Below are 21,983 nucleotides of genomic sequence, written 5' to 3' on the forward strand. Positions count from 1 at the left end.
TGATACCATTGGTTTGAATCTTGGGGTGAAATGCGATGGCCGAGAAAATCCAGGCTTCCACCCTGAAAACGCATTTCTTGGGCTTTAGGACCAGGCCGTGTTCATCCAGTTCCTGAAATAGAAGACGAAGGTGCTCTTTGTGTTCTGCGTCTGTGCGACTTGCAACGAAAATTTCAAGGTAGACGAAAATGAACTAGAGTCCGCCCGTAATCTCATCTATGAACATTTGAAAAGTTGGCACCACATTCTTAGAATTGTTATGCATACGGAACTAAAATAGGCCAAATGGAGTAGTGAGTGCTGTCTTCGGAGTGTCGCTAGGCTCTACAGGAATTTGGTGTTACGCACTCATCAAATCGACCTTGCAATATATTCTGGTTCCTGCTTGACGAGAGCCGAATTCATGTATGTGGGGAAAAGGATATTGATCCGGAGTAATGATGGCATTAAAAACTCGGTTATCACCACTCGGTGTCGCCACTGCGCAGCTTCGAATGAGATGAACACCAGATGAAATGCTGGAGGAATGACGAATAATGCCTAGTTGAAGCAGGTGTCTGATCTCACGGCCGGGGACTTCCATCCTCCGTCCAGCGAGCATCCGTGGCCGCGCGGCTAAAGCTGGACCGGCTGTGGTGACATGATGCGTCACCATGTGTCTCACAGATAACGCATAGGTTTGGGGCTTCGTTGGTGGTGAGTATGCAGCAAGTATGGTGTCCTACGTAGAGACCAACCGAGCCGTACGGATGCAAGATAAGGTGCGGTTGGACTGCAGGCCAAGTACATTCAGGGATGTTGCCTTATCCTTTAGGAGCCGATACCAAACCCTAACATCTAGGTTGTAATGGCTGAGGAAGTCTTTTCCCAGTATGACAACGTTGATGTCGGCGATCACAAACACCTATCTGTGCAAGCACCGAAGTCCGATGTCTAGCGTTATTGACCGGAACCTATACGATGCGATGGCAGTACTGTTCATTGCGTGGAGCGTGGGCGTGGACTTGCCGCTTTGGCGATCTGCGGCCGTGGCGGGTACGCCAGACACCTTGGCTCCGGTGTCGAGGACAAGACGGGAGCCAGTTACAGGGTCGAAGAATACGAAGAATAGGCGGCTTGCCCGAGAGGCGTCGTCGCATGCCGCAGTTAGCGGCTGACCGGTGCGTTTCCCGTCCACGAACGGGGCTGGGTGCAGCAACTTGCTTGTTCGCGAAAACGACGGTGATACTAGAACTGCCACGGCGAGTCTTCTGCTGCGCTACGAGACTGTGAAGGCGAATGGTTGAGCCAAATTTGGTTGCTAACATTTGCACCCGTCATCAGCTTCTCAAGTGTAATGTTAGACGGTCGACTGTTTCCTCCAGGCGTGACAGTCGGACTCCGGGCTTTGAGACTCTCACAGCGGCAATAGGTAGCTGTGCCGTGGGTGAGCTATCGTATATGCCGCCAGCGAGTGCAGCTAGCTGATCGAGACTCGTATTCTTGGAACCCACCAGCAACATGCGTGCGGACTGGGGAAGGCGCCGCAAGAACAGTGGGCACAAAATTGGAAGATGCCTCTCGTTTGTATTGTGGCCACGCAGCAACTGATGCAGCAGATGCACGATTTGTGATGACCGTCGGTCGCCTTGTTCCTCGGAGAGGAGCTGTTGGAGCCTGCTCTGTTGGCTCGAGGCGCTGCAGTACAGTGCTTATCAAGCCGTCGTATGCTGTGGCCGAAGTCGTACCTGTTAGCGACTCGTCTATGGCTTCGGTGATGTCGGTGAGTAGCGCGGCAACGACGCGCAGACACCTTGCTGTCTGTGAAGTGAAGCACCGGAATTGAAAACGAATCGCCACTTGCATAAACAAAGCTCGAGTGTTCCTGTGCCAAAAGTTGTGAAGCCGTAGCCCTGCGGTGATGGCAGGAGGCGTAATCGTAAGGTCTTTTTTGTCTGCAAGAGTAGGAGCCGTGTCATCTATGGCAGTGTTAAAAAAACATAAATGACCTGGGTCATCGATTCTTAAGAGCTTGGTTTAGCGGAGGAAAAAATACACGTTTTGAAAGGTTGATAATGGTAAGTCGACTGGTTATTCCACAGTAAAATCATGTTTGCCGAGTGGCTGTGGTGGAGCCTCAGTCGGGCGGGAACCATGCGGTGACATACGGTCGCTACAGACATCTTATAGAATCACTGCGAAATTATGCAAAGTGCCTATTTCAAATCATCACTGTACATAGCCACTGTGTATACGTTGTATATGTTCAACACCATTTTATATATTGTGGCAATTCGTTTGTGTGTAATTGTGCGTTCCCTTAGGCATATGTGGTTATATGTTAGTGAGGCAATGCGGAGTCTCTTAGTAAACGTGCCGTGTATACAATATTCCGTAATTTGTATTATCCTATGATCGAACTGTGCCGTCATTGTGACTCCTAGTATTCGTACATCTTAAGTTGAAATAAACTTTTTGCAAACAACAGAATTATATTTTCTCGTGTATTTGAATTACAATCAGAAGCTACCATGTCAGCAGTGCATGTGGCAGCCGTACTTTGCATATTTCCTGGCGCAGCATACTTTTGCACAGGAATTTAGATTGATAAAGCACTTGCAATAGGCGGACAGCCTCGAAGAATGAGGACGCATGCAACACTTCCGCACACGTGCGTGCGCGTGTGACGTTCGTGGATTGCGGTGGTAGTGCTTGTGTAACGTCTTCTAACATCAGGGGTGCTTCTCTAACGTTTGCACAAGCTTCATTTTACATTGACTTCCGCAGGGTGAAATGGGGTGGACATCTTTCCATCTACTTTCATTTCCATTTACATATTGTCTATTTCATTCAACAAAGAAATTTCTCCTATGCCGCCCTTGGTGACATTGTTTGTTGGCTTCGTATGATTAATAAAAATGACCCCTGAGTTTTCTTTCTTCCTCTTCCTTGATATATTCATGTAAATTTTTACACACACACACACGTACTATATATATATATATATATATATATATATATATATATATATATATATAGCAATGCGTGTGTATATCTATGCTTGGCCGTATTGTATAAGCATTGCTCTCAATTTCACCTCTAAATTGCAACGAATTTTATTTTCAAAGTAGCAAAGATAGTGAAACAAAAGCGCAAGGTTAAGTCACCCGTACCTTGTTCCTCTCGGCGGCACTAGCTCGAAAAGCTTATTTGATTCTTGTCGAGGAAGGTATTGGGACGTGAGGTGCACTCAAATAAAATTCAAGGTTTCCAGACCCCTGCCTAACGTAGGCTGACACATAACCATTCTGCGAAATTATCAGAAAACAGCGCGTCACAGTAGCGCATATCCAGTGAATGAAGTATGACGAATCGAAAGACATTATATATAAAGAAACGTAGCAATTCACTGGCATTCATAATTTCAGTTGTTTCTTATGTAGGCAGCAAGTGTTGTTGCGAGAATTGCTATGCGGTAAACCCGAAGTTTATGATGCCTTTGCTACCGCGAAGTGTTCGATTCTTAGGCGATCATGTGTGTAGTATTTGTGTAGTATAGAAGAACCCGCTAAATTTAAATTTTCCGTTCTTTTCAAAGAAGAGTTTCTCATTGATGTCCCGATGATGAGAAGTGCTCTGAGTACACTAACTAGCGAGAAAGCAAGTGGAAGACGTGTCTGGTTTATTACTGCAACAAGAAATGGTTTTATGAAAGAAATGTCTTAGTGAACTGCTGCGGCAATCTGTTCTCAACTGATAATTCAAGTAAAGCTTTAAATAAATATTGTCTTCTGGAAGAACTCCGTAGTTTCACAACGGAATCATGAAGTGCTTGGAGCACCCGGTATACATGGTGAAAACTGTTTAAGGTATCTGTTTACCATGTGAGACGGAGCGCGACGATTCGCTTATGTGATATGTATACAGGTAGCTTCACTTAAATATTACGTTCATATTTGCATAGTGCTTCTCTTAAGGTCACGGTCAATGACATCAAACACGATAAGAGGAATATCCATTTCAGAAGGTTTATGACTGCAAGCGCGACCAGTCATAACTCCTTATTCGCTGTCTCTCAGCACTGTAAAACAACTGTTCTTGCTTTCTCTCCTATATTTGCTTGTTATCAGGATAGTAAATAAAATTTTGCTAGAGTACACAGTTGATGTCGTATCTCAAGTCATACGCATTCCTTGCGTAGTGCGAACAAATTTATGAAGTGAATCTAGTCTAGCGGAGCGGCTTGTGCGGTAACTGCGTACTTAGTTTGCAAGCGTCGGACGCTATATCTTTCTGGGCCACATCAGTAAATTGTGGTTATTGGATATTGTGGTTCAGTAATAATAGCTAGCGCGAATCATCTTCAGTCCCCATCTTGCTGGCATTTGTTCAGTGTATAAATGAAACGTGTGACAGTCGGTATTGCCTATGAATAGTTCTAATAGGTCATCGTAGCAACATACGACCGCTGCTGTGCACACTGCATGATCTCTTCAAATTAAGTTTCACAAAATAAATCTAACGGATATCGGCCAGCCACGTCTTCCAAATGCTATTTTTATAGGTTTACATTTAGTGTGGAATTATGCTAAATAAATAGAAGTACGTACGCATACTAAAAGCCATGAATTACCATTATAAGTAGTTTGGTACAGCCCCATTGCCACAAAGGGCAATATTTTAAAATATGGTGTTTTACGTGCCAAAACCAGTTTGTCATTATGAGGCACGCCGTAGTGGGGGACTCCGGAAATTTCGACCACCTGGGGTTCTTTAACGTGCACTTAAATCTAAGCACACGGGTGTTCTCGCATTTCGCCCCCATCGAAATGCGGCCGCCGTGGCCGGGATTCGATCCCGCGACCGCGTGCTCAGCAGCCCAACACCATAACCCCTGAGCAGCCACGGCGGGTAAAGGGCAATCTTACTGGAAACAAGATTGCTTGCGGGCATGTCTAGTCTTTAGAAATAATACTGTAAATACTTGGATATTGTCGAGTATTTGAGAAGTATGGCTAATTTTGGCGTAAAGTAAATACTTTCTCTTTCTTTTCAGGGGCTTTATCATATTCGTAGGAATTCCAGACTGGCCAATACTATTCAGAATTAACGTCACTGAGCACACTGGTAAGATTTTATGGTATAGTTTTATTGGCGAACATTATTAATACAATGCGACGACCTAGCATCCTGCATGAGTATACGGTTCAACAAAAATATTTAGCTATACTAAAGCAAATGGCATTTGCCAGCAAATATTTATTAAGACAGCAAGTTTCAAATTTTCATATAAGAAAATTTAAACAAGAAAACATATTTATACGTTTTTAATTGAAAATTTCAATACATTATGAAGAAGTAAGACGATCACGAGTGACTTATTAGATGAGTGTCGCCAGGGCAATCACTACAGAAGCGTAAGTGTAGTAAACGCAGATCAGATGAAGTGTTACAGATTAGAGTGTGCGTCATTTATGTTGTTTTTGCTCGGAGTTGATTTTTAGAGCTGCTGCCAATTGTCAGGTAATTAAAGTGCGTCAGTCAGTCAGTTGAGGCGCTTGTCTGTTCTTGTGCAGTACCGGGATTGCCAAAATAATACGCACTGCAAATTACGCGCTGTCTCATGTAACTTTGGTTGGCACCAGCATTCGCAGCGACTAATGGGGCAATCTTGTACCAATATAACCAAAGCCGTTATTGTGGAGGCGCACACCTTGGCCGTAAAGTCTCAAGAAGCAACACATTTGCCTTCTTCTGTCTTTCCTGCTTTTTCGGATCTTACTGCTAGCTTCGCTTGACTTGTTTCACGTAGGTGACTTATCGAAAAACTGAAGCGCTGAGGAGCCTGATGCTTATAGCGCGTGAAAAGGCAAGGACGAAAGGAAGACGTGACAAACACAGGAGCTAGCTTGCTAGTTAGCGTGACGGTTTCTCGCTTCGTTTTTTTTATGAAGTTCTCGGAAAACACTTCCATATTACGTCAGCCGTCGTCCGAAAGACTTGAGTGCTGATAGCATAAACGACATCGCTGTAAAAATAAAACTTAATCTGCATATTCGAAAAAGACACATTGGCAGAAAATGCGCAATTCCCAAAAAATTACCCTTTCAAATGGGTGTATTAGTTATTTTGAACACTCTTTTCTGTGGGTGTACGCGGATAAATCGTAGACACGAGGAAACACCTTTAAGCATTAAAGTTGCCTTAGTGTGTGCCGTCTCCCGGCGGGACGTTGTGGACGATGCAAACAGATACTGCGCCGACGATACGGTAAACACTCCTTCTCCAGAGGAACACCCGTGTCCTTTCCGTACTAATGGCGACTTACAACTTACGCCTTATTCAGCTTGTACACTCAGAGAAAAAGATGTGGCCTGACTCGAAGAACCGGTGATCTGCGTGCCCCTACGCCCCATCGCGCAATTAGCGGATGGTGTGTAGCGGTGATAGGCGCGATACTCAAACTTTATTCACTACTTGTCTGAGCATAGTTGTGAAAAATCTCTTAAACTTAAAGAAAGGAACTATGCATCGCACCTTCCCCTCAAGGCACAATGGGCAACATATGCCACTGAGGAGGGCCTCACAACACCTTAACAATAGAAGTGGGAAAGTACAAAAATTGATAAGTGTGATAAAATGGTATATATATATATATTAAAAAGGCGTTTATTAGTCACCGGCGTTTGGGCCCGGCCTTTAGAGCAGTGCACGGACTCCCAGCACGAGCGGCGACTCCTGTGCAAGAGCGCTCTAGCGTCCGTCCGCTCTAGCGTCCGTCTTCGCTACAATTACCCCTGGGAACGGAAAGGTAGCCGTCCGGCGACCTAACAACTCCTCACTATAGGTGGATCATTGTTCGTCTTCAGGCATTCGACGTTAACAATGTCTCGTCTACAACGGTGCATGTCCGAAGATGGTTGAAAGGGTTCAATTAGGTAGTTAACGGGGAATGCGCGGTCGACAGCACGGTATGGCCCTTCACACTTATTCAGTAGTATTGAAGGGAGCCCAAGTGCAGCGAAAATAACGGAAAGCCACGCCAGCAATCCAGGAAGAAAGGTGGGTGCAGAGGTTATGCCACCGCGAGGGCTCTTCTGGCATTCTTGGTCATTGGAGGTAAAGGGCCGTGCGAGATAGCGGCACTATTCTTCCTTTATTTATTGTTTCCTCAGACACAGTTTAATAGGGGGCTGAGGCTAAAAGCGACAGAGCACCTGACAAGGGCCCAGGTCGCCTTGCACAATATGCACAGACAAAACACAACAAAGTTCAGTCAGACAGACGTCATAGGTTCAGAGAGTGGGCAATAATTAAAGGGCCTAGTCATTGCTGGAATATGAAGTCATCGCAGCAGATAATTGGTAAAAATATTTACATACGTAACATAATGTCTGCAACATAAATACAGAGCACAGCGATTAAGTTACCGGTCAACATGTTCAACACTATCCTTCATAGCCATGACAGCCATCGCAAAAAACCAAGACAAAAAAAACAAGCACAATTTCACAGATGTGTATCAAAATTACAGTAGCTGAGAAGAGCATGGCAAGAGAGAACAAAGCGCACTTTTTGAAGTAAGTTACACTAATAAAAATATAATGTCTGCTTCAAAAAACTTCCTATAGTATGTTTAACTGGATTTATACCTTTAATACAGTGTACTAGCATACCTTTTCTTTTAAGAGGATTGATTATTTGAAAGAAATAATGCTTGCCTTCCGTAGTCTTGTCAGCATGTCTTGCTGTGGCATAAATGGGCGCGCATTCAGAGGCACCCGGTAGGTATGGTAGAATTCTGTCGATGATGTGCGACAAGTGCCTACCGTACAGTAAGAAAAAGGGTGAAAAGCCGGTGAAGCTCTGGGAAGCGGTATTTTACGCATATGTTCCGAAGGGCAGAATGACGTTGCAATGTACGTGGTCGGAGGCGAAGTACATTGCAAGCATGTTGGCGAGCGTACGGTTGAAGGAAGGAAGGAAAAAGTGGAGAAGGAAAGGCAAGGAGGTTAACCAGTTAAGCTCAACCACTTTGCTACCCTACACTTGGGAGCGGGATGGGGGGATGAAAGATGGAGAGGAGAGAGAGAGCACATAACACAGCACACACATCATCAGTTACAGTCCGTCAGTCTTGCGCAGTACGTGACAGCACTGTCACAGCTGCTTGTCCAAGCCCGTCTCTTTCAAAACCGAAGTAGCCCTTTCGTGGCCTTCACCTGCGATGCCTTCTCCCGGCGGTATGTGAAAATAGTTGCAACTGACAATGGCCTATTGTCAAGGTGCGCTAGAACGGATGCGAGGGACTGTCTCTGAACATTATATTCAGGACAGTCGCACAGAATGTGTTCTAGAGTCTCCTCGCAAAGACAGACATTGCAGATAGCATTGTCGGCCATTCCAAAGCGGAATGAGTAAGATTTCGTAAAGCCATTCCTAACCATGCGCGATAAAACCGAGTGGCCTCTCTTCGGCGGAGTCCAGTTGGCATACAGAGATGCATCAAAGCGGGCAGGTCGTATTGACGATTCCACCGGTTTGTATGGCTGCTTGGTGTCCACCATAGAGAGAGCGTGATCTCCAGTGCAAGCACTCGAAGTCTGCTGGCTGCGTCGGACCGTAAAAGCGGTGTGGCCTCTTCGTGTGTGTCTGCAAGAGCTGCCCGAGGGGTATTATCGGCGTATTCATTTCCTATGACGCCGCAGTGACTTGGCAGCCACTGAAACGTCACGTTGTGTCCTTTCTCATGTGGTGTATGGAGTAGACATCTAATTTTTAATACGAGCTGTTCGAATGGCCCGCGACGCAGAGCTGATAGCACAGGTGGTAGGGCTGCCTTTGAGTCACTGAAGATTGACCATTGTCGAGGTGGTTCCCGATTGACGAAACAAAGCGCAGCGCGAAAAGCAGCTTGTTCCGCAGATCTCGATGTCGTTGGGTGGTCAGTCCTAGAGCTGATGGTAATAGCTCTTGCTGGGACAACCACAGCACCGGACGAGCACTGGATGTTTCTGGAACTTTGATTATAAATATGTACAATGTCTGCGTACCTCTCGTGCAGAAGAAGCAGAGACAGTTGTTTCATCACAGGCGTCGTCAGCTCAGACTTTTTTCCCGATTCCTGGTACACTGAGATGGACTGTGGGGCTGACAAGACCCAAAGGGGGTATCGATGGTTTAGATGCAACGGTGAAGCCCGAGGAAAGTTTGTCATTGTGATTGACGATAGTTGATGGTTGAAGCGTTCGGTAAGACCATTAGTTGGAGGATGGTACGCCGTAGTTTTGCGGTAAACAATGGGGCACTCATTAAGAATTCCTTCAACTACTTCGAATATAAAGACACGTCTGCGATCTCTAAGCAGTTCTTGACGTAGTTCATGACGCAGGATGAACTGATGATTCAGGAAAGAGGAAACATCGCGCGCGCTAGCCGCCGGGAGGGCGGCAGTTCTTGCGCATCGCGTGAGGCGGTAAACCGCCACACTGACCCAGCGGTTTCCAGGCGATCTGAAGGGAAGGGGCCCATAGAAATCAATCCTGACGATCCGAAACGGCCGTGTAGGGCAAGGTAAAGGTTGCAGACTGGCCGGCGATAGAACGGGCGGCGATTTCCAGCGCTCGCAATCGGGGCAAAAGCGAATGAACTTGTGAACGTAAGTGCACATCCCTCGCCAGTAGTAGCGATGTGGAAGCCGCTGATGAGTTTCAAAAAACTCCCGAGTGCGTCTACTGTGGATCGGCAGGGAAAGTTGCGCAGAAGTCGGAACGGAGACTGCGAGGTCCTACTATTAACCACTGGCGCCCGTCGAGGTTATAATTGCGTCGGTGAAGCAGGTGATCGTCGACGGCAAAATGGTGAGCTGGACGATGCAGCGTGCGAGTGAGTGGTGCTGATGAACCAGAAAGCAAGTATATAAAAAAGGTAATCCAATGGTCCTTGCACGGTAAGGTAATGTGGCATAGTGAGCAGCACGTACTGTCGTCATGCAAGGGAGAGCGCGAGAGGCCGTCAGCGACAGCAAGCAGGCGTCCGCTGCGGTACAGCACGCGGAACCCGTAGTTCTGCAGGCGAAGTATCCGTCGAAGAAGATGGCCTGAGGGATTTGTCAAGTACGACAGCCAACATAGTTCATGGTGCTCCGGGAATACATCAAATCTAGGGCTATACAAATCAAGCCTGAACATGTTGAGAGCCCAGATCATGGTGAGGCATTCCTTTTCTGTCACAGCGTAATCGATATGAGCTCTCGTAAGCGTACGACTTAAATAAGCAACGACATATTCGGAATCCCCTGTGTGCGCTGGGCAAAAATAGCGCGAGAGCAACGACGCTGGCATGTGTGTTCCCTTCAGCAGCGTCTGTCGGGTCGTAATGGCGAAACTTGTCGGAGACTTTAGCAAACGGCGGAGCTTTGTGAAAGCCTCGTGGCACCTGAACAGCCACGAAGTGAGGGGCCCGTCGCTTATAAGTGGCTTCGTCAGGAGCGATGTGATGGCAGCGAAGTTGCGAATGAAGCGTCTGAAGTACGAACACAGGCCTATAAAACTGTGCAACTCCTTGACGGATGTTACTTCAGGGAACTCGGCGACAGCCCGAAGTTTGGCTGCATAAGTGAGAGTTCCATTCTTGCATACGATGAGCAAATCACCACCTTTAGAGCTTTAGTTGTAGCCATGCATTCGTTAGACACGTTAAAACAGACCGGAGCCATCGAAGGTGTGAGGTGAAGTCAGGGGCAAAAACAACAACGTCGTCAAAATAGCACAAGCATGCATGTCACTTCAAGCCGTGCAGAACTGTGTACATCTTGTGCTCAAGCGTTGCAGCCGCATTACAAAGTCTAAAAAACGTTATGTCATATTCGCCTAAACTGTCTGGTGTGTCAAAAGCTGTATTCGGCCGATGGGCGTCTGCCATGGGTATTTGACAGTACCCTTAGCACAAATCTAGATAAAAAAAGAATCATGCTTATTGTAGAGTGTCAATCCCATCCTCGAGGCAGGGGAGAGAGTAGATGTCCTTGCGCGGGTGATCTTGGTGAAGCGGCAGTAGTCTGCAGAAAACCATACAGAACAATTGTTCTTCTTAACCAAGACGACAAGGGATGTCTTTGGACTGTTGCAAGATCCTATCACTTCGCGGCGACGCATATCGTCGACTCGTTCGTTGATTATGCGACCTTCGGCAAGAGATACACAATACGGACGTTGCACGCAACGGCGGTTGCGGGCCAGTTTAGTTGCGATGTGGAACAGTTGACGTCCGGCATATGGAAGATTGTCCTACATGGAAAGAAAAATAAAAAAAGGGGCTGACGGATGAGGTATGAGGATGAGAAAAGGGCTGGGGTATTAAAGTTTTAGACAGGGATAAGGTGCCTCAGAAAACCTGGCCAACGTTTCGACAGGAAGACCTATCTGCGTCAAAGGCAGCCTCATAATACTCAACATGTTAGCTTTAAAGGGTTAGTAGAGTGACATCACGTGCGCTTGTTGTCGGTGGCGGCTGGTGGCAAAGGGAGAGACTGCAAAGAAGATGAGCGCTGTGGCTCGACGTCTGTAAGCGTGATTCCTAAGATGAGCGGACAACAACGGGAGAGGGAAGGCGGGCAGCAAAGAAAAAAAAAGAAAAGAAGAAAGAAAAAGAATAAAGGAAGAAAAGAAGGTCACTAAGAGGGGAAAAATAACAAGAAAAGAAAAACAAGGGCGTTGGAATAATGGGGAAGCGAGAGGTTAGGGAACACTCAGGGGCGTGACTGGCGGCGCGCCTTAGTGGCTTTAAAAGAGCCGGTCAGGCGGTCATTGCACGAGTAAAAAAAATGACCACGAAAGATATCAGTTGAAAGAATGACTTTAGTAGCGTAGCAGCAATGCGTCGGAAAATTTTGAAGGAGTTAAGATGGCGACAATGAGTCTGGGGTGCAATGCATGGGGTAACTGGAAGGCGGCGGCACGGTCTTGGAAGGGACGTTATTCCCAGTAGCCCAACGTGGGCGTCAATACGGTGGTATACAGAAATGGCGATACCCTGTGTGAATGAGCCGCCGATAAAAGTATCCTGGCGTCTGAGACTTTGGAATATGTTGCTGAGGTTGTTTAAAATATATATAAAATACAAACAGACATAAAAGGGGAAAACCAAAATCCGAGTAGGAGAGTGACTTGAGCAGGAGTGCGCAGGGGTAGGTGTATATTGGAAATGGGTCGTACAGTTGATATAAACGTGAAAACATGAAAGAGTACTTTATAGTGAGTAGTAGGCAGAAAAAATTGTAAATAGAGAAATAGGGGAGGGTAAGGAATAAAGGTTAGCTGGTAGCACAATCTGTTCTGTGTCTTCATTGGCAATATGAGCATTTCAGATTTAGGTTACAGCTTGTAAAGATTCTAAGTTACCACTTGCCAATATAATTCCCTTCCGGTGTCGGCATTTAAACTTGTGTAAGAGGTATGATTCCCTGTGTTTCCTCTCGCGAGGTGGACCGAAATTTGTTTCTAGGATATAGAGCCTTCCTTTGTCTAATATATGACCATGTGCATTGAAGTGGCTGGTTACTGCCTTAGGCAAATTGTGTTGTGTATCTGCGCGTTGAACGTTGAGTCTTGTATGAATTTTTTGTCTAGTCTCACCTATATATTGTTTGCTAAAAGAGGCACTTTCTAAACAGTAGACAACGTTGGTTGATGTGCAGGTTACCTCGAAGTTACCTTGTGTGAGCGATTCAGCGCTGTAATTTTTATTGTAGCAGTATATTGAATATGTTTGCATCTAGAGCTCCTGCGGTGGCCACAGGGACAGCTTCCCAACTTCGTCTTTGTCCTTAGTTTGGTATGCACGACAATATCCTTAAAATTATTGTTGCATCTGTAGGCTACTCTGGGCTGGTCGGGAAATACCTTCTTAAGTTTCTGGTTGCTGGTGAGAATTGGGTAGTATTTACTGAGGATGTCCATGTTTGGGATTGCGTTTGAGAATTTAGTATTAGGAAAAGGCTTTGTTCATTTCATCCTAGGGCGGGGCTTGGGGACCTAGTCTCGATCAAGTTTGGTTGCATCGGTGTAGGCTTTTTGAAGGGCACTGTTTGGGTGGTTCCTGTTTGATTTGGTTTCTTTAAGGTGATGTGATCTATCTATGTAGTCTTGATTTTCAACGAAAATGCGACGTAGTCGTGTGGCTTGGCGTTTAAAGATACTTTGTTTTCATTGTCTGGGATGGCGGCTCGTGTATCCTAGGTACTGATGTTTGTCGAAAGGTTTCCTATACAGCGTTGTCTTTAGTGTCCCATTGTCAATGTATATTGATATGTCCAGAAAGTTAATGGTCTCAATAAAGATTTTGTTGTTAATTTTATTTTGGGGTGCAAATAATTTAGGAATGCTACATATTTATCTAGACTGCCTTCACCATGTCCCCATATTATGAATACGTCGTCTGTGTATCGTAGGTATGTGTAGGGTTGTCACTGCAGCACGATATGACATCTGTTTCTAGAATTCCCATCAATGTGTTCGCGTAGGTTGGCGCAAAAGGCGTACCCATGTATTTGTAGGTGGTCGCGCTCCTCAAATTCTGAGTAGTGATGCGTTGGAACTAATTCAAGGAGAGACAAGTAGACTTCAAAGGAGTGTTGTGCATTCTCTTTAGACAGAGTTTGTTTCATCGAAGATAAACAATCGGGGATTAGAATGTCGGTGTACAGGGCCATGACGTCTAGTTTTGCGAAAATTATGTTTTGGGGCAGTGTGCCTTTAGTATTCATGTACTCCATGATTCTCCGCAGGTGAGGCGTATCTTGTACAAATTACGGAAGTGCTTTTCGCAAGTCACTATGGAAGTGGTTAAGGAATGTCGAGATGGTCTCTGTCAGAGTTCTGTTCTTTGATACTAATAGGCGACCTGGGATATAAGCGGTGTGTATTTCAATGGATGGAATTTTATGAATTTTTGGAAGGAGGTAGAAGCACGCCGCATTTTTGTTGCTTGGTTTAGGAAACTTGTATTCTAATGGTGTTATCAATTCATCAGCCAAAATTGATTTCAGCCTGTTGGTAATATTCAGTGTGTAGGATAATGTCGATTTGTTATCTTGCTTAAGGTAATGACCTGGGTTCTTTAGTTGTCTGTAAGCCTCGTGCCTGTACCTTTCTACTGTCCAAATACCAATACTTCCATGCTTATCTGTTTCCGTGATAACTATGCCATTACGGCAACTGAGGTTTAAAATGATACGACTCTCCGATGCCTTTATATATTAAGGTCGCTTAGATGACTTGGATTGGCTTATAATTTCTTTATTGACAGTTTTAAGATATATTTCAAGTTATATGGCTTGTGCTGGTTCGTGAATCTAAGTGAATTGGGCTCCAGGTGTTGTCGTCCTGGTTTCTGGTTAGTTTTTGTCTTAGACAAAGTGTCTGATAGCGTTCGCCGGCAAAATTCTTAAAGGTCCTTGGAAAGCTTGCATTATTTTTTTGAGTTCGTGGGACCAAACTTTAGGTCCTTACTGAGCACGCCTGTTTCTTTCTTACCTAATGTTTTTGAAAGGTTTACAACATTGGATTGGTTTAATTTTGTGAAAGCTTCCGTCATGTCTGGTATTTCTAGACTCGAGGCCCCCTCTTGTTGGCCTGAGGTGGCTGTTTGGCTGGAAGGTTCTTTTTATTAAAGTTCGGTTTTCCCCTTTGTTTTTGAACCGGCTTTCCCCTTTGTTTTTGAACCAGTTTTCCAGATTTTTTTGGTCGTAAGGCTCCAAATCTTTCTTCACTTGCGGTATCAGAGCTATGTTCTGAAGTCAGTGGCTAAAACTTCTTCGCTGTGTTCCTTGAGGATATACAAAAGTGAAAGTGAAGCATTCATTCATGTTATTTTCCGGTTTGCACGAAGGTGGGGTGGGAGTCTTCCTATAGCTGGTGAAACTTTGATTGTTAGACTTTTAAGGAATATATTGTTTTCTGTGCAGGCTATGCAGGTTAACAGATGGGAGGTGCAGCTCGAAGGTTTTTGCTCAGTTTTCTAGCCTGTAGGAATACGGTGCTTCGTGGCAGAGAAGAGTTATTGACTTGCGTTGGCTATCATTTACTTGTCTTTTTGCGGGTAGATCTGCGTGGGGTGTGTTTCTGTTTTGCACGTTTCTTACCGCATACCTGGCTTAATTCCGCTCAGTTTCTGTTTGCCTTTGTGCGTGTGGAGGCGGGCGTGTGAGCGTCTGTGTGAACAATTCAGTAATATATTTCCTGTTGTATGTAGCAGTTGTGTCTGTTTGCAATGCCATTGATGTCATTTTGGGAGTAGTGCGTGTATTGTCGCTCGTTTCACCTCCCGCTGTCTGCGTTCCGAGTCTTCTGGAGGTTGACTGTTCTACTTGTGCAGTGGCTTGTTTCAAATTCTGCTATGTTCCCAATGTTCCTGAGGTGACTGTCACAGTTGCTTTTTCGGGGAGCATGGTCGGCAGAGTCGGTGTGAGTGGTATCAGAGGTAGATTTAAACAGTGTTTTTCTGTACTTGTCTTTAATAAAAGATTTGATGTGTTGCGAAACTAGCTGCATTCCTCTGCGGTTTAAAAGGAAACTGTCCCACGCTAGGTAATTTTGCGGTTCTTCGTCGATTTCTGCGTGGTGCATTGTGTCAACGTTCTTGTGGAAGTGTTCTAATTTGAAAATTATTGAGTTGTGTTTGTTGGTCTCCTCACTGTGCTTCATGAGTGTGCTACTTTTGTGGATTAGTGGGTGGTGTCCGTTTTGTAGGTGGGAAACAACGGTTGTTACGGTTAGGTGTGTGTTTGGGTGAGTGGCTTGCATTGTTCGTATTACGACGTTCATAGATTTGATCGTTTTCGAGGTGCTTTGTAAATTGAGGTAGTTTGTGCCTACAGTGATAATTAGGTGTATGATGTGAACTGGCGTATCACAGACTAGCAGGAGAATATCTGATGTTTGCGTCCCACTCAGGCATTTTATGTACGGCGCGGGTGGGCCTTTTGGAAAGCGTTCCTTCAGGTATCTGTACTGACTGTCTCCAAGGACTGCTACATGGACAAAGGATAAAAAGGGGCACTTACACTGTTCATTCGTCCTCAGCTGGCGGGGAGATTCAAAATCAAGAAAGGAGCTTGACAGATGAAATAGCACACTGTGGTATAAAGGTTATCCCTGTCTATAAACTTTTTGCTATATCGAACGAAGAATTTCTTGTAGAAGGCACGAAAGCTGAGACTGCTGGGCCGGTGTAAGGGCAATACAAGGGACGCTCACATCACAGGACGATAGATCAAATGTAGGAACAGCACTGAGCGTACTGCTAGTAGCAGAGTAATTGTCATTGGGCGCCTCCATAACTTGCACGTCTTCGATCGCCATCTATATTGCCAAGACATTCCCCATGCACCAAGAACGCAGGGTATGGAAAATGGTTGCGAACGAGAATGGTGCTGCAGCCCTATGTGATGTCCACTGTCGCAAGAGGCAGCGGCAGAACTTTCGGAGTGAGAACGCGGTTTCATGGAGTTGGTAGTGCAACAGCGCCTGAGACTCCGTTGCACGATATGGGCTCGACCATTGAGGCACTCGGAGGAATTGGACAACTGGTCTCCTCGAAAGCGAAGAACTGTCAGTGAGTAGCAAAGCTAACAGCAGCGACAGTTCTATTTCGGCCCGTGTGCAATGTATAGCGGCACTGTGGCGCGACAGAATATCCCAGCCAAAGATAACGTACGTCATGACAGCACGATGATAACATAATGAATTCTATGGCACATAGACTGTCGGCAGTGACAACACGAGCAGTGAAGGCCGCCAAGCGGTGAATATGTTGAGCACTGGCTGTGTGGAGGGACAGTCCAGAAAAGGGCGTCGGGACATCCCGAAGTTAGCCGCAATACTTAGCGTTCCTAGCACATACGCCATCTACAGTGTCCTCGTGTGCAGACGCAGTAAAAAATTGCATCAGGCTACTGGCTTACATGTGTGTTGGCTCACCGTAGTTTGGGACCTTGATGGTGTACAAGCCTATCGGCATACAAGTCTATCGGCCTAAAAGTCTACTAGTCTGATGTTATAACCAGTTGTTCTACTGTTTGTGGTGCCATTTTATAGGCGAGACCACTGTTTAAATGTGTATTCTAAATGTGTAATGCACTGTTTTGTGTATTGTGTAATTTCTTTTAGTCGTAAGCGTGACAACTCACATTTTTCATACAACGTCAGTAATAAAGAATTGTTACATACAGTATCATAAATATTTGGGTGTTCACCTAACCAAAAACCTCTTGTAGGCAGACCACATTGCAGCCATCTGCGCAAACGTTTCAAGGACATTAGGTTACCTACGTCGTAATCTGAGTAATTCACTTTCCAACATCAGGAAATTAGCCTATCAGGCATTTCTTCGTCAACAGCTCGAGTATGCATCATCCATTTGTTCCCCACATCCTACCTGCTTAATAGACATGCTTGAGCGTAACGCTCAAGCATGTCTCCAGCGTAACGCAAATCAAGCTCGATCATTCCCTCCAGCCTTTAGTTCTTCGCCTTAATATCGCTCTGTTAGCCTTGTTTCACAAATATTTTTTTCGGTGCTACACAATGCACACAGCATATCCAGATCGCCTCAAACATGTCTCACCGATTAAATGACCACCTAAGTTTGGCGCGCATGTAAGGTACGACACATGCTTTTAAGTTTTCCACATTCCCTACGGCCATTCGTTCTTGGAGCAATCGGCCTGGCAACATTGCTTCTGAGTCAGATCAAGAAGTATTTCATCTCTTACACGAGCATTTTTCATAATTGCACTTAGAAATCACTTTATCTTGTTTCTTGCACTTGGCAATGGGCTTCGAACTTCTTGCGATGTTTTTATTTCTATTGATGCATTGCCATCTCGCTCTTATGAACTGGTATATTATGCTGCGTCACGTGTTCACTTTTATGCCCTGTATATATTATTGCGCCTTTTTCCCGAACTATTCCTTGAAGCATTGTACTACTTGATCTGTTCATTTTTCCTGTATTTTGCTTTCTAGTATCAGCGCCTTACGTTAAATTTTACTCGTGTTCTTTCCTTGAAGTGTACCTTTGCGGTATTTGATTACTTCAGTTCTTCTTTTTTCATGTTTGATCTTTGTAGTAATGTTGATGAGCCCGTCACTGAGGCGTATCTTTTGTACTAGACTTTAGAAGGCTGTTTACTCTTGTTTTTATTTTATACCTTGATGTTGTAACCCCCTTTACACAATAGGGCCTGTAAGGCATTTTAAATAAATGAAGTAATCAAATCGCTTGTGAGTTCGCATTCTCATCGCTTTTTTAAAAGCGATAACAGCCATGGATCCTTTCTCCAATCTAGATGGCGCATATCGATTTCTGGCTGGCCATGTTATCCTCACGGTGCTCTTGACACTTTCGTGTATTTACACACACACACACACACACACACAGACACACACACACACACACACACACACACACACACACACACACACACACACACACACACACACACACACACACACACACACACGCGCGCGCGCACGCACGCACGCGCACACGCACGCACGCACGCGCACACGCACACGCACACGCACACACACACAGAAGGTTGCTTCTGAGTGAGGCCTCCTCAGCAGATAGTCTGGATATTCTATCCATTACGCCAACGACGCACGTCTATAAAGGCGATATAAAGCAACTTTGCGAATTTTCCGCGTGAAAACCAGCGCTTTGAAGCGCTTGTCGTCTGATGCATCTCGCATAGCGGTTTGCCCGTAAAATGTGAGCGCGTTCATCTTCTAGGTGTAGATGGAGCAAAAAGTTGAGGGACGCGTTTGTGAGTAAAATTTGTTGCGCTGCTTTTAGGATACTGTTGTGCATGGGCGTGTTTTGAAGTTATCCATGTTGAACATCGCTATTCAAGTAGTTTAATAGTGAATACAAATTCCGCGTTCATACCACGAGCCACCATTATGTCCTAGCGACGCGTTCGTTATTGAAGTCTGCAGTCTCTTATACTAATGTGAAAAATAGGCTTGCTGGCTCATGAAAGCTTTGCGCACATGGATTCTCACAGTGCGTAGCATCGGTAAATGTTTTTACTTCTCTTAGTAACATGGCGAGCACTGTAGGAATGCTAAAGTATTACTTGAGAAGGTGGTAAACAGTATGACACCTTTTTTCCCTTGGCAAAGTGCGTGCCATTGTGTTTTCACATAATTTTAGCAACAGAAGGATTGACAGCTGGCCACAATAATGTCCCGAACTTATCCCGAGCACTAAAACAGGAACCTCAACTTTCTGAACGCTCGTTACCACTCGAAACGCGCTCATTTTTAGAGCCTTTATTTTTGAACATTTTATTTCAAGCCGTAGACTCGCACCGACTACTCCGACAGATAACCCGCCGTGGTTGCTCAGTGGCTATGGTGTTGGGCTGCTGAGCACGAGGTCGCGGGGTCGAATCCCGGCCACGGCGGCAGCATTTCGATGAGGGCGAAATGCGAAAACACCCGTGTGCTTAGGTTTAGGTGCACGTTAAAGAACCCCAGGTGGTCTAAATTTCCGGAGTCCTCCACTACGGCGTGCCTCATAATCAGAAAGTGGTTTTGGCACGTAAAACCCCATAATTTAATTTTTAATTTTTTACTCCGACAGATAAAATTGAGGCCTGGTCACTGGTGTTTTCTATGGCTGCATAGCAGTAATGATTTATGAAAATATTTTCAAAATTCATATGTGAAAATTCACCGAATTACATCAAGGATTACGAATGAAATCATCATTTGATAATATTAGTATAACTAATAATACTAAACAATCTGAAATCTACAGTATATGCACCTTTTTAGAAGTTCCCAACTTTCTTGTAAGTGAAAAGACGCAAAATATTCGTGAAGATTTCTTCGTGTCAAAGCTAGCCATACTGATGCCCATGCTATGTGGGTAAGCATATGCGTAGCAAATGTGAAAACGTCTAAGCTGTTGTATCAGGGTAATTTGCTTTTACTCATTGCAGCGGGCGCCTGGTTTGCTTTATTTTTACTCCATTCTTTATGCTCGCGAAAGTCCTTGGGTCAAGAAGCTTACCGAAGCCACCTCATACTTGTGTATTGTGTTCGATCAGCTCTTCTGAGCAAGCATAGTGGTTCTGTTCAAGCATAGCTTCAGTCAATGGTTTGTTTGACATTGACTCCATGATTTTGTGCTAGTGAGAACCGCATAAAACAGGAAGGGCTGGTCGTAATAATGTGTACAAGTGCTATCGATGCACGGGTGGACAAAAGCAGCCCATCATTGGGAAAATAAACTTTCACTTGGTATTTCTTGAACATGCTTGTCAAAGTAACACGCACTGAGGAGCTGCTACTGTTGTTTGATACATCGTTACAACAGCTTATATGTCGTAGCGGAAAATTTGCAGCCTTACAGAATCTTGTCTCATCAATACTGTTGAGATTCACAAATTATGTTGCCTAGTGTAGTTGGCCTTTCTATATTGAATGCACTCAAGAAGTAGGGGTGGGCAGTTTCAACTGTACCGGCAGTCGCAGTTTCATTATTCTACTCTCCATTCTGCCAAAATTGTTATGTCTGAGAAATAATTCAATTTCTGTCGTTTGTCATTTGAAATAATGTATGACGTCGCCAGTAGAAACATCGTTGCGCAAATGTTTACCAAGACGTAAAAACTGCTGATCAAATTAATCAATTTTGATAGGCGCGTTAACGAAAAAGATACCCTCCATCAGTCAGCATTGTGAATACTCTTGAGCACAACACAAAGCGAATGCATCTTTTTTTCATTTCTTGTTCCCTGACGTATTCCACACTTTTCTTTCCTGCACTTAGGCACTTTTTAAAGCTTGCGTAGATATTTCGCTAGGCAGATACGCTACTCTGAGTTCCATAACATGATTGCGCAAGATCAATGTCATTTCGTATGCGCACCCACACAAAATGGCATTTTAGGATATCCCCTTTGTAGGCGGTAACTGATAATATACCTTATACTTTTTCCCACTTGTTCAACTGAACATGCTGCAGCGGGAACGAATGAAACAAGTGCGTCATGTTCAATTGAGCGAACGCCAGTTTTGTACTCAAGTGCACATATCAGGGGCATCATGGTCTGATCACTGCAGCAGGCGACACCGCGCGGGTAGTGCCGCTGATGCCTGATTGTTGGGGCCTCTGAAATGAAAGCAAGAAGTAGAACAGGACAAATTAAAAACTACTCTCTATTGTGATGAGAACTATACGGACACTCTAGGTGCATTACTGCCATCGTCGTCAGCATGATCTTCCGCAGAAAATCCAAGGGCGATAACATCGTCGCAGCGAGCCTGATGGTGTACGTGCGAGTGAAAGCGTGCGAGGGTGATAAAGGTGACACAATTTACTAAACTTCACAGTCCGCGAACTAGATAAACATGGGAACGATGTGTATCACATTTCAGCCATCTTGGATGTTTTGTGTTTCAGTGTGGAGGCGAACTACTAGAGCCGACCATGAATTTGAGATATACCCCACAAAATCACTAAAGAAACTCAAGACAGCTTACGTGTGGGATTGCAAAATCATTAGAGTCCCTTGGTAAAATGTTTTCTTCCGCACGCTCCTTGTCTGCTCATGCTCTCACCTGCGTTCTCACTGCGCCTCAGTAAGGCCAAATAAAAATGCCCCCAAGCGTCTCAGCGCGGGCGTTTGCCCGCGAGGAGTTCATAACTCGATGGACTGCTCAGCGCCTTTCAAGCAGACATTGTTGCTTTTTATTACACACACTCATTTTATACGCTCGTGATGTGGCACCACCTGCTTGCAATTGGCCGCGCCGTCCAGTGTACAATGAAGCGCACCCTACGCACACCTTTAGTCAATAAGAACCGTGGAGCTGCAGTGGCGTCGGGAAGCGTGCTCGTCTCGCACCCCGAAGCCCCGGGTTGGATTAGCACTGAGACCGACATTTACCGCGTTTTCTCTTATAATCCTTTAATTTACTTCGTTTACA

At 45.0% G+C, this 21,983-nt stretch overlaps 1 long non-coding RNA gene across 1 annotated transcript in view; it reads left to right on the top strand.

The window, feature by feature from the left end:
* LOC129385401 (uncharacterized) overlaps positions 1–21,983 on the top strand; it is a 66,862-nt gene that overhangs the window by 31,471 nt on the left and 13,408 nt on the right. Inside the window, exon 2 of the long non-coding RNA XR_011889899.1 lies at positions 5,036–5,106. This is a non-coding gene — a long non-coding RNA (uncharacterized lncRNA). The remainder of the gene's footprint in view (positions 1–5,035; positions 5,107–21,983) is intronic.

The sequence above is a fragment of the Dermacentor andersoni genome, chromosome 8 (assembly GCF_023375885.2).
Source record: "Dermacentor andersoni chromosome 8, qqDerAnde1_hic_scaffold, whole genome shotgun sequence".
Taxonomy (NCBI): domain Eukaryota; kingdom Metazoa; phylum Arthropoda; class Arachnida; order Ixodida; family Ixodidae; genus Dermacentor; species Dermacentor andersoni.